Here is a 14,299-nt window from a genome sequence, read left to right on the forward strand (position 1 = left end):
AACTTTAAATTTCACAGAACAGCAGACCCTCCATGCTGTTCTCCCAGCACTGCTCTCCATTTCTCCTCTGCATGAGCCTCTGGGAGGGTGCACATAAAACAAGAGCTGGGATCCCTTTTAAGAAGTGCTCCCATCTCTTGCTCCATGCTCCACCGAGAGGGCTTTTTTCCACAACTCATGGTGAGCCACCTTCCCACAGAGCCAGGTTGGTGGCTGGGGGTCACACTGCCAGAGCTGCCCACCACAAACACAGTTTTGGGATAGTCCATGCTGGAACAAGAGGCTCTAACACTGGGCCACAAGCAATTAAGTGAATTCAGCCTGCAACACGGAACAAAGTCCAGTTTTAAATTCCATGAGAACCTGAGAGTGGGGTAAAAAAAATGGCCTTAACAGAAAGTACTTTGTTAAAAAGTAAGATCAGTTAGAGTGGGTGCAAATTCCCAGGCTCTGCAAACAGCCATTGGGAGGGAGAAAGAGGTGGCCAGGTAGGACACAGCCAATGGCAAGGGAACAGCTCAGAGCCACGACTGCTCAGCATGAGGTCACTGCAGAGAGGAGAGATAAGCCCTTCAGCCCACAGGATGAAAAGCCCTGGGCTTCAGCCCCTCTCCAGCAGCAAACAGGAACAGCCAGGAACCTGGATTACCTTCCTGTATCCTGCCTGATCACATGGGGCTTGCATAAAAGCTTTATTTAGGTTGTAAACTTTGTTCTTTAAAAGAAAGCAAAACAGCAAGTGAGGCAGAGGTTGCAGCACAGCCCAAACCAGTAGAGGAGCTGAATCAGACTGATATGGGAAGATGGAGAGTTGGTTTTTCCTGACCTGCTGGTGACCAGCACTACAATGGCCAATTCAGCAGTGTGGGAAGCTGCAGTGTGACCTCAGACTACAATTACTACTAGCAGCAGTTGTTCTATTATCACAGATTTTGTTATTGATAAGAAGATGCTTCAGACCTGAACAGAATTTCAGAAAAGCACCAGGCCAGGCCCAACTCAGTGCTCCTGGGCACAGCCCCAGCTCATCACCTAAAGTCAGGGAATGACAAGTGATTGTTTAAACAAGAGCAAAATGCTACCACTGCTCCTACAGATAAATCTGCTCTTTGTAGCATAGAATATTAAGCAATGCAAATAAAACATCAGCCAGGTATCCTGCAAGAAACTCCAATGTAAAGACTCGAATTTGAAGTAAAAGTGTCCCAAAATACATGAAATTTAAGCCTTGGGAAGTGCATTAAGGATTAAATCAGACTTGGAGGATAAAATAACTTTGCTATTATGTGACTCTCAAGAGTACACTACTACAGTGTAAGCTTTTGCTTTTACATTTTTACAGTTTTCTGCCTCTGGAATGTTTGATTGTGGAGGTTTAACACGGAATGAAGAGCTTTTCACTACACAGCTCAGGCAAGAACAAAGCCTCAGACTCAGGGATATCAGGTCTGTTTTCCCAGATCAAATTGCTTTCTCCAACACTGAGATGCTCCAAATAAAAAAAGCCTTCAGGCACAGTGTCCTGCCACTTTACATGCCCCTTTATGTGCTTCATGGGGAGAGAAGGCATATAAAAGTTATGAAATTATTTTCAAACTAGCCTGATACAGCCTTATGTATGCCCTTACATAAGCAGCCTAATTTTCAGAGGTGCAGCAAACTTATTGTTTGGAGAGCATGAAACAGCAGCACTTCTTTTAAAACAACTTCCTCTCAAGCCAACTTGAAGCAAAGTGGTGCAGAAACCCTGGGAAGGGGAGAAAGTGATTTCTGCCACACCACATCAGTGCTGATTTGTTGGGAGAAGTTAATTCTTTTAATTCTCTTCTATTGTAGTAAATTCTGCAATGTGCAGCCTCTTGCTTTAGCAAAATGTGATTTAATCCAATGAAATTAGGCTGGTTTAGATCTCTTGAAACAAGAGAAGAAGAGCATTTCCCAAGTTTTATTGTCATAGCTGCTGCTATTCTTTCAGTCATAATACCAAAAGGCTGAGATTTTTCATGTTGACCTCTTCCCAATAAAAGAAAAGGCAAATAAAAACATTTTCTTGGAAGTTTTAGGTTTCATTATATCCAGACTGCCATTCAGGATGTACTTGAAAGAACATGTAGTGACAGGACAGGGTGGAATGACCTTCAGCTGAAGGAGGCCAGGTTTAGTTTAGATATTAGGAAGAAATTGTTCCCTGTGAGGGTGGGGAGGCCCTGGCACAGGCAGTGTCCAAGGCCAGGCTGGACAAGGCTTGGAGCAACCTGGGATTGTGGAAGGTGTCCCTGCCATGGCAGGGGTGGGACTGGATGATTTTTCAAGTCCCTTTGAGCACAAAGCAGCCTGGGATCCCGTGTCTGTGATCTGCATGTGCATCATGAGCTTTCCCAGGGAAAGGCCTGGCCAAGGCTGTGCTATTTCTATCTGAGTGAGGCTCCTGCTGCAGCAGCCTCCCAGTCAAAAGCTGGAAGCTCCATGTGTGGGAGGACTGTGCATATTTAAGAGATTGAGATTTCACAAAGTGCTGCTGCACACACAGACTTGAAGGCAGACCCTTGGATTTGAACTGTTTTGATGAGTTCATGCACTCTGCACTAACAAATTTCTCTTCTGTCTGGAAGGAGATTCAAAGCTCGATGTAATTTTGTACAATCACAACTTCTCATAAATGACTCCATTTCCATGCAAAGTATTTTTCCAGGCCAAATCCCACCACCCTCAGACAAGAGAAGCATGAAATTACCTCTTCTTGAAAGACTGAGGCTGCTCCTCAACATGTCAGACAGCCCAAAATTCAGTTTGAAACTACAGATAAGTGAGAGTTTACCTGAATCACCAAGTGGGTGAATGAGCTACCAAGGCACACCTTGCCTGATATTGTGCCTGTCCCTGGAAAGAGCCATCCAGGAGTGTCCTCAACTCCCCCAGAGCCACCAAAGCACGTGGCTGCCTATACAAGTTCAATATTCCTAAGTGTCAACACAATGGTCAGGTTTGCAGCTAAGTTAAGCCAATGCCTTGTGTGAACCATGACTGAAGTTCCTCCTTTAAAGTTTCTCCTTTAAAGATCTATGCTAAAAATTGAGTGGCAAATCAGACACAGCGTTCCAAACAGCACACAAACCAAACCAAACCAAAAGTCAGTGTGCTGGAAAGGTGGTGTAAGCACAGAGGCCACCACTCAAGTCTTGTGACAGTCAAAGTCTCCAGCAACACTAAGTTTGCTTCCTTTAACACTATTTCTATCTCAGCCAGTGAAGCACAATCTCTGCTTGCACTTCCAACATGCAAAGGGAATAAAAGCAATTCTCTGACCCATATTTAGGGCTGAAGCAGAGCTGCTGGCAGAAATTATCCAGCTGGGACATGGAACTACCACAGACAGAGGAGATTCCTGCCCAGATCACTAGCTACAGCCAAGCCCTCTGGTTTCCTTGCTTTTTCCTGGTACTCAGTGTGATTTCCTCCTGGCTGCAGTGGGCACAACAAGGTAACTGCTCATCTCCTCACTGATAACACAGCTGGAATTCATGGGTGTATCATCTCAACTAGTGGCTTGTCACAAAGCTTTAAAAATGCTCTAAAACCTAACAAAACCACAGAAAGCATATCTATAAGGCACAGACATCATGTTCTCCTGCCCCTTGTGACTCTCTCTCAGATTCTACAGGGAATTTTTACAACTCATTGATGCACAGTCCTCTGCCATTGCTGAACAACTCCAGCACAGGAACAACTAAAAGTTGCTGAATTGGCAAGTTCCAGAGCTTTTGTTGTCACTTCTGACCTTTGGGGTTTGAACTGTGTGGTTTCACTACAAAGGATTTCAACAGACTTTCTTTCTTGGTCTCCTGATGAAGAAAATATTACATGAATGGATCAGATACTCCTCTTTTGCCACACTTTTTACCTTACTTGGAATATAGGCTTGTGTTTTGCGTGGTTGCTTTGAAAACAAAGAGTAAAAGCAGATTTATTAATAGAGATTGAGTTACACATCACCAAAAGGCAAACTCTTTGTTTTCAGGAGGGATGAATTTTTAAAGTTACATTATTACATTAATTAATTACATTACATTTTTATAAGTTGATAAGAGATAAGTAATTATCTGTTTTGTTAGGTTGTAAAAAAGGAAATCACACTCTGAAGCTTGCCCACATTAACCTGGTATAACCCAGCCCAGGCTATAGGCAAACCTTTAAGCCAACTACAGAGTAGCCCAAGCAAAAGCTTGGGTGTTTTTAAGCCATCAATCTCCTTCTCAAGACACCACTCCTTCAGGGAAGAACATTTCTTCCCATCTTACACCCACATGAATGCCCAGCCACAACCCAGCCTTATCTTTAAATAGTACAATTACACAGCCAAAACATCATCAATTGCTGATAAAACAGGTGAAAATTCTTCATCTGACCCAGCTGGGATTTCCTGTCACTGCAATAGCTCTGTCTATATAAACATATCTCTACAACAAACATGTTTATCTGGGAAAGTCAAGTCTTGTCACACTGGCTTTTTTTGTGCTTTACACTGCTCCTTCAGGTTGTCAGTACTTCTGCACCTCCTGACTTGAACACATACTTTTACTTCCTCTCTCCATTAAATATTCGGATGCTACCTCGACATAAGACAACTTTCTTCTGCAGACACCATAATCCCCACCTGAGTGATGTGGCAGCAACTGCTGAGGGCTCACAACTATCATATTCATCATCATTTAAAAACAGTAATAGAACATTAACATAGCCATGGGCATTAAGCACGTGAGACCACAGACATGTTGTGTGTAGTCTGTGTTATCACAACAAAAACCTGACTTTGTGATGATTTCATTTAGCCATTATTCAATGTATTCCATCTATCTGAAAACAGGGACACATCATTTTTGGAAAAGTGATTTTAGTTGCGCTATCCTTTTGTCTGTGGCTGTACCAGTGAGAAAGAGAACCCTGTCTAGCTCAGTGGCCTGAACCCTTTCTGACAATGACAAAAATAGCAGCATGTACCAGCCAAGGAACACCCCTAATGGCTGAACTCCTGCTCTGGGCAGAGCCAGCTGCAGGTTTGCTTGGCACCTTGCACAGCCCAAGCAGGCCTGGCTGAGGAGGAAGAAGAGACACCTGGGCTGCAGCAATGGGATGAAGGCACAGCAGCTCAGCAGCTCCATCCATGCCCCTCTCCTGCTGCAGAGCCAAGGGAAGGGTGTGCAGGCAGGCAGAGCTGCCCCAGCAGTGCCCCCAGTGCCCTGCTCACAGCACACTGGGCTGGGTCTGTGCCTCTGCACACAAAGCACTGGGCCTGCCTGTGCAAATGGGCCAAGGAATTGTTTAACCAGAGCACCTCAGCACACACTGGGCTGTGGCAGGGAGTTTTGTAGCTTAACTCTGTGCGGTAGAAGGTAACACCAGCACTTCTTCATTTTGCATGCCTTTAATTCTTTCTTTCTTGGAACAGCCAGTTGTTCATTGCTTTAGTGGCCCCTGAACATATTATCTCTTTAATTCCAGCTGTGATTTTACAAATTATCCCATCCTCCACTCCAACATTCTTTCTCAAGTCTAACAATTCTCACTTGACCTTCTCACTCTCCATGTGAAACTTGCTCTGAGTCTTTGATCACCTCTTTTCCATTTCTCCCGTATCACCTTAAAGTTATAGAACGTAGAATCACAGAATAGTTTGGGTTGAAAAAAGCCACAAAATCTTAAAATTCATGGGCAGGGACACCTTCCACCAACCCAGGTTGTTCCAAGCCCCACCCAATCTGGCCTTGAACATTTCCAGGGATGGGGCAGCTTCTCTGGGGAGTTGAGGAAGTCAGACCACAGCCAGGATTCCCAAAAAGGACAGAATGCCACAGAAATGCACAAAGGCACAATGATCATTTTGGCTTCTCAGGATTCTGAGCTAACTTCCACAGGTCTCATACTACTCATTATTGAGCAGAAAAAACTATGTCAGAGCCTAATTCTGACTGTTAAGACTGAATTGTGTTTAATCAACACTAAATTGAACTGGTATTTTATCACCAAAGTCCACTGGAGCCTTCCACTACTCCCTGCAGGTGGCCTCCATAGTTATTACCCTCAACACCTTCCTTGTGAAGTCTCACAGCCTAAACAGAATATTCCTAAAATATCTGGATAAGGGAAGAAAAGGTGGGAAGAGTATGAGTAGTGCCATCTCCAAAGCAGAGAAAAATGTTTCAGCATTACCATCCTTTTATCCCTACTCTTATTCCCTATCATTTAACCAGTAATCTGTCTGCCAGCCTGGTGTCTCAGTTATTTAATAGCTGTTTAGCCTCTTTAAGAGCCTCTGCTAAGTATTCCTGCCAAAATCCCAACAGATTGTATCAACCAGATCCCCCTTCCCACCATGCTCCTGTCTCCTCCAAAGATATTTAATAGATTTCCAAAGCAGACTTCACCTTAAAAGAACTGGTGACTCTTATCCCCACATGCAATGTGTGCATCTGCCCTGGCTCTCAGCACAGGAATTAATTTCTACCTCCAGCACCATGCGACAAATGTTTCACTAGAACCTCCTTCAGCATAAGGTCACAAATTTGGGGGGGGTGCTGAAGCAGTGCTTGATTTGAAAAGAGAAATCAAGCATTCATTTCTTTTATTCTTTCAAAAGGAATAATAAAAAAAAAAAAAGAAGCAATAAAAATTCATCTTGGTGAGGGAGAGACCCAAAGAGCCCCATCCAGGCTCCTGGGAGTGCAGGGAGAGCACGTCCTGCTCCACCTGGCAGCGCTGCCAGCGCCGGCTGGGAAATAAGCACCTTACGTAACGGCGTATTTTCAGCACTACACACAGAAATGCTGCCTCTACCCTGCAGAAGGTATTTTTGGATCTGCTAAAATGCTACTGTGTTCTTCCAGGGCTTTGCATTCTTCTGCTCAGAAATTGCATAATCTGATGCCATAGGAAATAAGTGGTGTTGCATAATGACTCTGGTATTGGCTGCAGGGAGCAGGGACTGCCCGTTCCTGCTGGAGAGCGGCCCTGCTCCGAGCCCAGGTGCTTGGGGAGAAAGGGGAGCCCCCAGCCACCTGCCCCAGGGAGCAGGGAACACAGCAAGGACCTTGCAGGACCTCACAAAAATCAGGGTAACCAACTCCCCCAATTGCTCTTTGCTCCCCTCCCCGTGGCTGCTGCATGTTGTGAGCTGTGTGCACACAGGGAAGGAACATCAGCAGCCCCACACACCATCTCACTACAGACACAATCCACCACAGGCCCATCAAAAACACTGGAAAACATTCAGCTGGGATAAAGACAGAATAAATGCTGATCAGCCTTTTATAATACGGAATTACTACTGAAATCTGTCTCAGACTAAAATGTAGAAATGACCTTAAGTTACACTCTTCTCTTTCACCTTTTTAGCTGTCTCCATAGTACGAAACAACTTTTCAAACCCAGTCACAGGCTTCAGGCTCCTCATCCTTCCCAGTTCTGTACTTTTACCTCATTGACAACCCCATGCTATTATTGATCCATACATTATTATATTACTATATAATTACTACACGTTGTCATACTACTATATCATTACTATATGTTATTATACTACTATTACTATGCAACAACAACAGATTCAAGGATTCAAACTGAAATATTTTACAGCAGCAAACACCAGTAAAATTTCCAGTTTAGTTCACAGAGGCCTTACAGCCCCACAATTCCATATTAAGGCACTAAATGTTCCAGCCTTACCAACAAACAGTATCTTGGAACTTCCCCCCCTTACAGAACTGAAACACCCTATTTTCCTCCACGGAGTAGCATTAAAATTAATTAATGTCTGAAAGATCTTTGAGGATGAAGATCAATATCACAGTGCAGCTTTCAGGAATCCAGTGAATGAATCAAAGTCTCACTTTAATTCACGTGAGGTGTCAGACTGGTCTCAGGTAAACTCGCTCACTCCCACGCTTGTTTTTATTTTTATAGTAGATATGAATTATTCAACATTTGCAAAGCACATTCAACATGTAAATGCTACTCACACAAACTTTTCAGTACTAAGAGCTTATGTGCTTCACACCCAGTACTAAACTCAACAGCTCTCCATGAAAGTACAACAATTCCTGGGGTAGGTGCGATGCTCTGGCCCTGTCACCCCACACCAGGTCCATGCCTGGGTGTACCTGCTGGGAAGGAGAAGGACACCTGAAATCCAGCTGGCAGATCTGGGAAGGGAAATGACAGCAGTACTGAGTTGTATTTAGCAAGCACCATACACAGCAAAGAGGATTACTCCTCAACAGAGGCACACAATGCCCTGCTCAGGAGCCTCTCGTAAGCCTGTATTAGTGACAGCGCAGGGTTAGAGGTGTGAGCCTGCTCCACTACAGCTCTGTGTGCTGGTAACACACAAACAGCACTGACCTGGGGCTGCTCCTGAGGCTGGCACAGCTCCTGCCACCCAGCCCTGCAGGGACCAGCACTCAGACATCCCAGCTGGGCTGGGATCCTGAAGGCCCAACACCTGAGGATCTCCTCAGGCCCAGGATGGTGAGGCTGGACTTCCTGTGTTTCAGCAGGACAGTCACAGCTGTACAGCCACAGTACTGATTTGGGTGTCCTCCAGAAGACACAGAGGTGGGGGACAGGACAAGCATCCCTGGAATGAACAGACTGTCTGCACAGAGACCTCCATTCCTTCAGCCCACCAGCCTCTCACCCCTGCCAGGACTTTCTCCTTCCTTCCCTCCCAGCCCCTCAGTGCTATGTTACCAACAGCTCCAGAGGGAACAGCACCAACAATCACAACTTCACCAGAGGGTTATAAATCACAGACTTTACAGAGACAAATCTGCTCTTCCTCCTGGCCTACACCCAACTGTTGCCAAAGCCTTTGAACCCCCTCCAACCACCAACTTCTCAGCTGAAGCTGTAGCAGGGAGAAAGCACAAAGGTCAAAGCACACACTGAGTATTTACAGGGGTGGGAGTAACTACACACAGAGCTGTGCTCCTGGCCCAGCCACAGCTGCCAGCTTGGTGTTCAGCCCTAAGTGGTCAGTGTTGTGGGTGAAATATTTACCCCCCACTACCCAGGAGATGAGACTGATTTGCTGCAATGACACAAAACAGGAGCCTACAAAAGCCTCTGCATGGGATGTATTTTTGCCAAGGAGGGATAAATGACAAAGTCCCATAAGCTGGACAGGGCTTGGTGAAGTGCCAAACTCCTGAGAGCCTCAGAGGTAGCACTTGCCTCAGTTGACTCATTTGGATCCAGTTCTGGCTGAGAACTCACTGGAAGTTGTACAAGGAGTGAACCTCCTGCTGCCTTCCTCCACTGGGCTCTCAGGTCAGAGCTTGGCTAAAAGGCTCCATGCACCTTCCCCTGCCTGCCCTGGCCCCAAGGACCAGAGCTGAAGGGCAATCAGCACTGATTTAAAATCTGCTCACACATGCCATGCCAGATTTCTTTCATTTTTATTTAAAAAAAAAAATTACAACTCTGCCATCTTGAGAAGCCCAACCCTTGAAAATCCACTCCCCACATCTCAACTAGAGACAGCCTGGAACAGGTACCAGGCAGCAACAACTCAATCCTAATCAACCATCTCACATTTGCTATAAAAGAAGTCCTGAGAAAACAGGAAATACTTAAAACTTTTCTTATTCTGCCACTGCTTAGAGCAGACCCATGCTTAAATAACTCCTAATTGTGAAAGGTCTTACCTAGGGAGAGATTTTCAAATAAACCATTACTCAATTTTCTGATCCACTGGAGATAAGCAACCTACCTAGTCTTTACAATAGGAGATGAAAAAGGGAGGTTGAAAATGCAACCAAAAAGCCCCCAAACATGATTAAACCCAAGTTCACCTATAGCTGGGGAACAGTGGGAGTCCCTACCATTTATTCTGTGCTAGAAGTTACTTGCTAATTCCAGGCACAAGGGTCAAAATGAATGCCAGCTATAAATTTAACTATCAGGCAGCAGGGGACAAAGACAAATCTGAATGACAGGACCGTTCCAGATCAAAGACTCAGACAGGAGGCCCCAAAGACAGAAAACAAAACTGGTGTTAGAGCAAAACAAACAAACAAACAAAACCACTACATCAAAATCCGGATTTATTTGTGTTTCTCAGCGGAAGGCTGTCACAGACAGAGAGTTCAAAGGGCTGCCTCTCTCTAGAAACAAAACCCGTACACATTCATTCAGGAGCACAACAAAAAGGGTAGTGACAAAAACTTTTAAACCCATGACAACTCTACCCTCCCCATTCTAGGGTATCCCAAGGTGTCTGTGGCTACCCACACAGCAGGTACTGTGGAAAATGCCCACATTTCCAGCCAGACTGACTGCATCTCTCTCCTTTCAAACATTTTCATGTTTTCTCCCTCAAAATTATTGATCCAAATACATTCCTTCATCTTCTTCTACTGAACAGATTGCCTACTGCTAAAATCAGTATATCCAAACACATGGGCCTGATGTCATCTTTCTCCAGATCTACTTAAAATATCCCATTTTTCATTTACTTAAGGGAGACATGTGGTTTGATATGATTAAGCTACTGCAGCACCTAAACCACCCCCCAAAACAAAAATAAAGAGGAGCTCTTCTTTTCATTGGGAGAAAACATGACATCATGCCCATTCAGGTGAGCAGGAATATGACAAATCTTGCCCCAGTGAACAGTATCGTTAACTGCAAAGGTGCTCCCAGCTCCCTCATTTATTAGGAAAATGAGGGGTGAAAATTGTGTTCAGCACATCAGAGACAGCTCAAACTGCTATTTTCAATAATACAGGAGCAAATTCCTACCCAGCTGACTGAAAGAAAAACACACCTCCTCCGTCTCAGAAATAAAATTAAATTATTTAACACTGTAACACACAAGAGGAATTGTCTGATTAGCCCACGAGGAAAAAAAAATACAATTCCCCAGAAAGGCAAAAATTACAATTCTGCCTCTTTACACTATCTAGTAATTCTTAAGTCATTGGATATAAATGGAATATACAGGCATTCTCCATTGCCATTCCCTTCCCCTTTAAAAGGGGGGCACAAGAAGATAACGTGCAAAATTGCAAGTGAAAAATGTCCAGCACACCGACAGGCAAAGGCCAGGCCAGCTCTCAGATTCATATGCAGTGATGGATAAATTAAGGTTTCACGTTTCCTCTTCCCTTTCTCAGCATCATTTTTTCAGCCCTTTCCCATCACAAATGCAACATCCATCTGTCCTTCCGAAATAAATGGCGAGAGGGGAACGCTGACCATGAAACACCACACACAAACACACACCCCTCACAGAAACACACTTCCCCTTAAATACTCACAAGGATGAAGATTTCCTATGTGATGCTCCATTTTCTTGTTTTAAAAAGATGGAAGGCAAAAAAAAAAAAAAAGGCAAAAAAAAAAAGGCAAAAAAAAAAAAAAAAGGAAGTGTTGCAAAATAAAAGGAAATTCCACCCACACAATCCTGCAGCCTGCTGCAAAGAAGCACCGAGCGTGCTGACGTCACGGATTCATGAATGGATGGAAATGGGGCTGGATGGAGCCCGGCGGGGCTGCGCACCGGCAGCGCGGCCGCCAGTCCCCGCCCGCCCCGGGCTCCGCCGCCACAGCCCCCGAGCGGCGCCGCCGGGCCCGCGCCCGCCGCTCCCGGAGCAGCGCCGGCCCCGGTAACGGCCATCTGTCCATCTGCCGCGGGAACAGCGCGCTCGGCGGGCAGCGAAGGAGCTCATCCCGCCCCGGCTTCTTACGGGATTACAAACCGCGCGTGTTATTGTTAAAATAACTAAATATAAACACGGGCCGGGAGGAAGGAGCGGGGAGAACAATAGGAGGCTTGTGTTTGATTAGCGATGCAAATGCACCAGTAAAATAAAAATAGGAGCATTAACAAAATCCCACATTCGGTTCCAGTCAAACATTCCCGGCAGCGGGAGGACAAGCTCATAACCCCGGTGAGGTCCGGGAACAAAGATCCGAGCAGGCAGAGTTTCACTCGGGCTATGTAAGGCACGGTGGGCACATCACCCAACCATTTCCACCCCAGTGCCAGTCCCAAACCATGGGGATACACTTCAATGGATGCAGAACATCCAAATCTTTGGCAGAGTCCTGGTAACCACCTGCAAGAGCAGCTGTGCTGCTGGATATGGACAGGGAAGGAGTGCAAGTTCTGCCAATCCCAGTGCCAATCCCAAACCACTGGGATACACTTCACTGGGCAGAACATCCAAATCTTTGGCAGAGTCCTGGTAACCACCTGCAAGAGCAGCTGTGCTTCACCTGGATGTGGACAGGGAAGCAGCACAAGTTCTGCCTTCTATTTGTACCTTTGAAACATGAGGGATGAGCATGACAAGGAGTGAAGGTCAAAGTTTGAAGGATAACCTGGGCTGCAAGCTCTGCAATTATACCATCTCAGGGTTGACCAGAATTCATCAATTTGGCCTCAAACTCCTTCTGAACAATTTGCAGCCTCAAAATTATTAAGAGACAGAATTTCCATATTTTCACCAGACCTCTTTCTAGCCAGTAGGAAGCAATTATGCCAAAACAGGGTGTCCCAAAACTTACTCTGGTGGGACACGTCTGAAAAGAATGTCTGAGACAATCCTACCTTTCCTTATGGAAATTGGGTAACATCCCAAAATTAACCAGGACTGGATGTAACAACACCACAGATCTGGGATGAAAAACCAAGGATTTTGTGCCTACTTGATCCCATGTGAGCAGCACCACTGATACCAGCTTCTGTGGACTTGGATTTTGGACTGTGGTTTCTGAATTAAGATTTATAAATCTGGCTAGGGAAAATGAAAAGGAATGCAAATTTCTTATTACCTACTTTCAAGATCAAAGAAATCACAAATTTAGTTTTGCTTTAGAAATATCTCTTCTTTAAGAGCTAAAAGTCACCAAAGCACAAGATTTCTGCCCAGACAACACCACTGCTGCAGCCTGAGCACTCCTGTGCCCAAGGGGAAGCAGGAGTGGAGGGATAGAGAGAGATATCTCTTCTCCAAAGGGATCACTTTGTGCCCCATTTCAAATCCCAGCTGCACCTGCTGTGCCTCCCTGCCTTGCCCTCCAGAGCCCAGCACTCAGCTTTGCACCACCAAGAGATGGAGACAGCTTCCAGATCTCCCTGGCATTTTCAAAACAGACAAAAACATTCATTCACTTTCTCACCCTAAAGGGATCAACTCAGGAACTAGAAGGGGGAGTACAGTAGCACATGCAAGAAGTGGAAGAAAAAGAGAAATATTGCTACAGAATAAGAAAAGTCAGAATAAAAAGGTTTCCAAGGGTTAATTGCAGTGACATTTACAAAAAAAAAATGCAGCAGAGAAAATAAGTGGGAACAAAACCCCAGGAGGACTCCGGGAGAAGAAAAGAGCTTGTGCATAGCATTTCATAATTTTTTGCCCATGGTGCCTTGGTTCAGTATCCCAACAAATGATTTCATCTATGTCTCAAGGGCTCAGGTTAAATTTTTTAAACACAAAGGTCCTGAATTTAATACAAGGTAATACCTTAAATAATTGTGAAATGAAAAACCAACCCACATTGTCCTAAAATTGATGGCTGCTACACAATTTTGCTGTGTTGCAACCAGGTAAGTATTTTCATATACACAGCTCCTTTGATCAGTAACTAAGTTGATCAATGTTAAGAAAGAGAAATTCTTCTCCTTCCTCTCACTCAGACAAAATCATTGGTAAATGCAGAGAACTCAAGTATCAGGTGCCAAATATAATTTGGCTCAGTATTGATGTGAAAACAGAGGGAAAAAATGTACTATATACAACAAGGGTATAAGATACTAAAAATCCAAAGTTCTTAAGGGACCACAAGAGTGCCAGTGAAAAGCTGACAGGCAACAGGATTTCTGAAAGGAATTATGGGCAACCAAGTAACTAGACCAGGAGGAGAAATAACAGGCTAAGCTGATGGCAATGGGTGCAAAAAGAAAGCTAAAAGTATTTCTAAAAACTAGCTAGTTCACTATATTTGAAAAATACAAGATAATTAAGTATTTCCAAGCCAATTAATAACTAATAGGAATGTTATCCAGCATCTGCTAGGCATAACATTTCTAGTTGGCACATCCTATTGATTTGAGCTCAGTCCTAAAATAATCATTTAACAAGTTCTCCAATCCCGTGACCTTCAATTTTAATAAATTGGTGAACAACTCAAGTTGCAGAAGACTGAAATACCAATATTATGCCAATACTCAAAAATAGCATACGTTGTTATTTGTAGGCCTTGGCAAGTTGGGAAGAAATCCTAAGCCAACCTTTGACAA

General features: G+C 44.5%; 1 protein-coding gene across 3 annotated transcripts in view; it reads right to left on the reverse strand.

Annotated features, from left to right (window-relative positions):
• The window catches only part of MAP3K13 (mitogen-activated protein kinase kinase kinase 13), a 72,843-nt gene that overhangs the window by 27,081 nt on the left and 31,463 nt on the right, over window positions 1–14,299 (reverse strand). The window contains exon 1 of one of the 3 annotated variants that reach the window (XM_064721027.1): window positions 11,313–11,358. The exons of the other annotated variants lie outside the window; for them this stretch is intronic. The gene's annotated coding sequence lies outside the window, so the exon portion shown is untranslated. Of the gene's footprint in view, window positions 1–11,312; window positions 11,359–14,299 lie in introns of those variants that run through there. 3 annotated transcript variants of the gene reach the window in all.

The sequence above is a fragment of the Zonotrichia leucophrys genome, chromosome 9 (genome assembly GCF_028769735.1).
Source record: "Zonotrichia leucophrys gambelii isolate GWCS_2022_RI chromosome 9, RI_Zleu_2.0, whole genome shotgun sequence".
In the NCBI taxonomy this organism is placed as follows: domain Eukaryota; kingdom Metazoa; phylum Chordata; class Aves; order Passeriformes; family Passerellidae; genus Zonotrichia; species Zonotrichia leucophrys.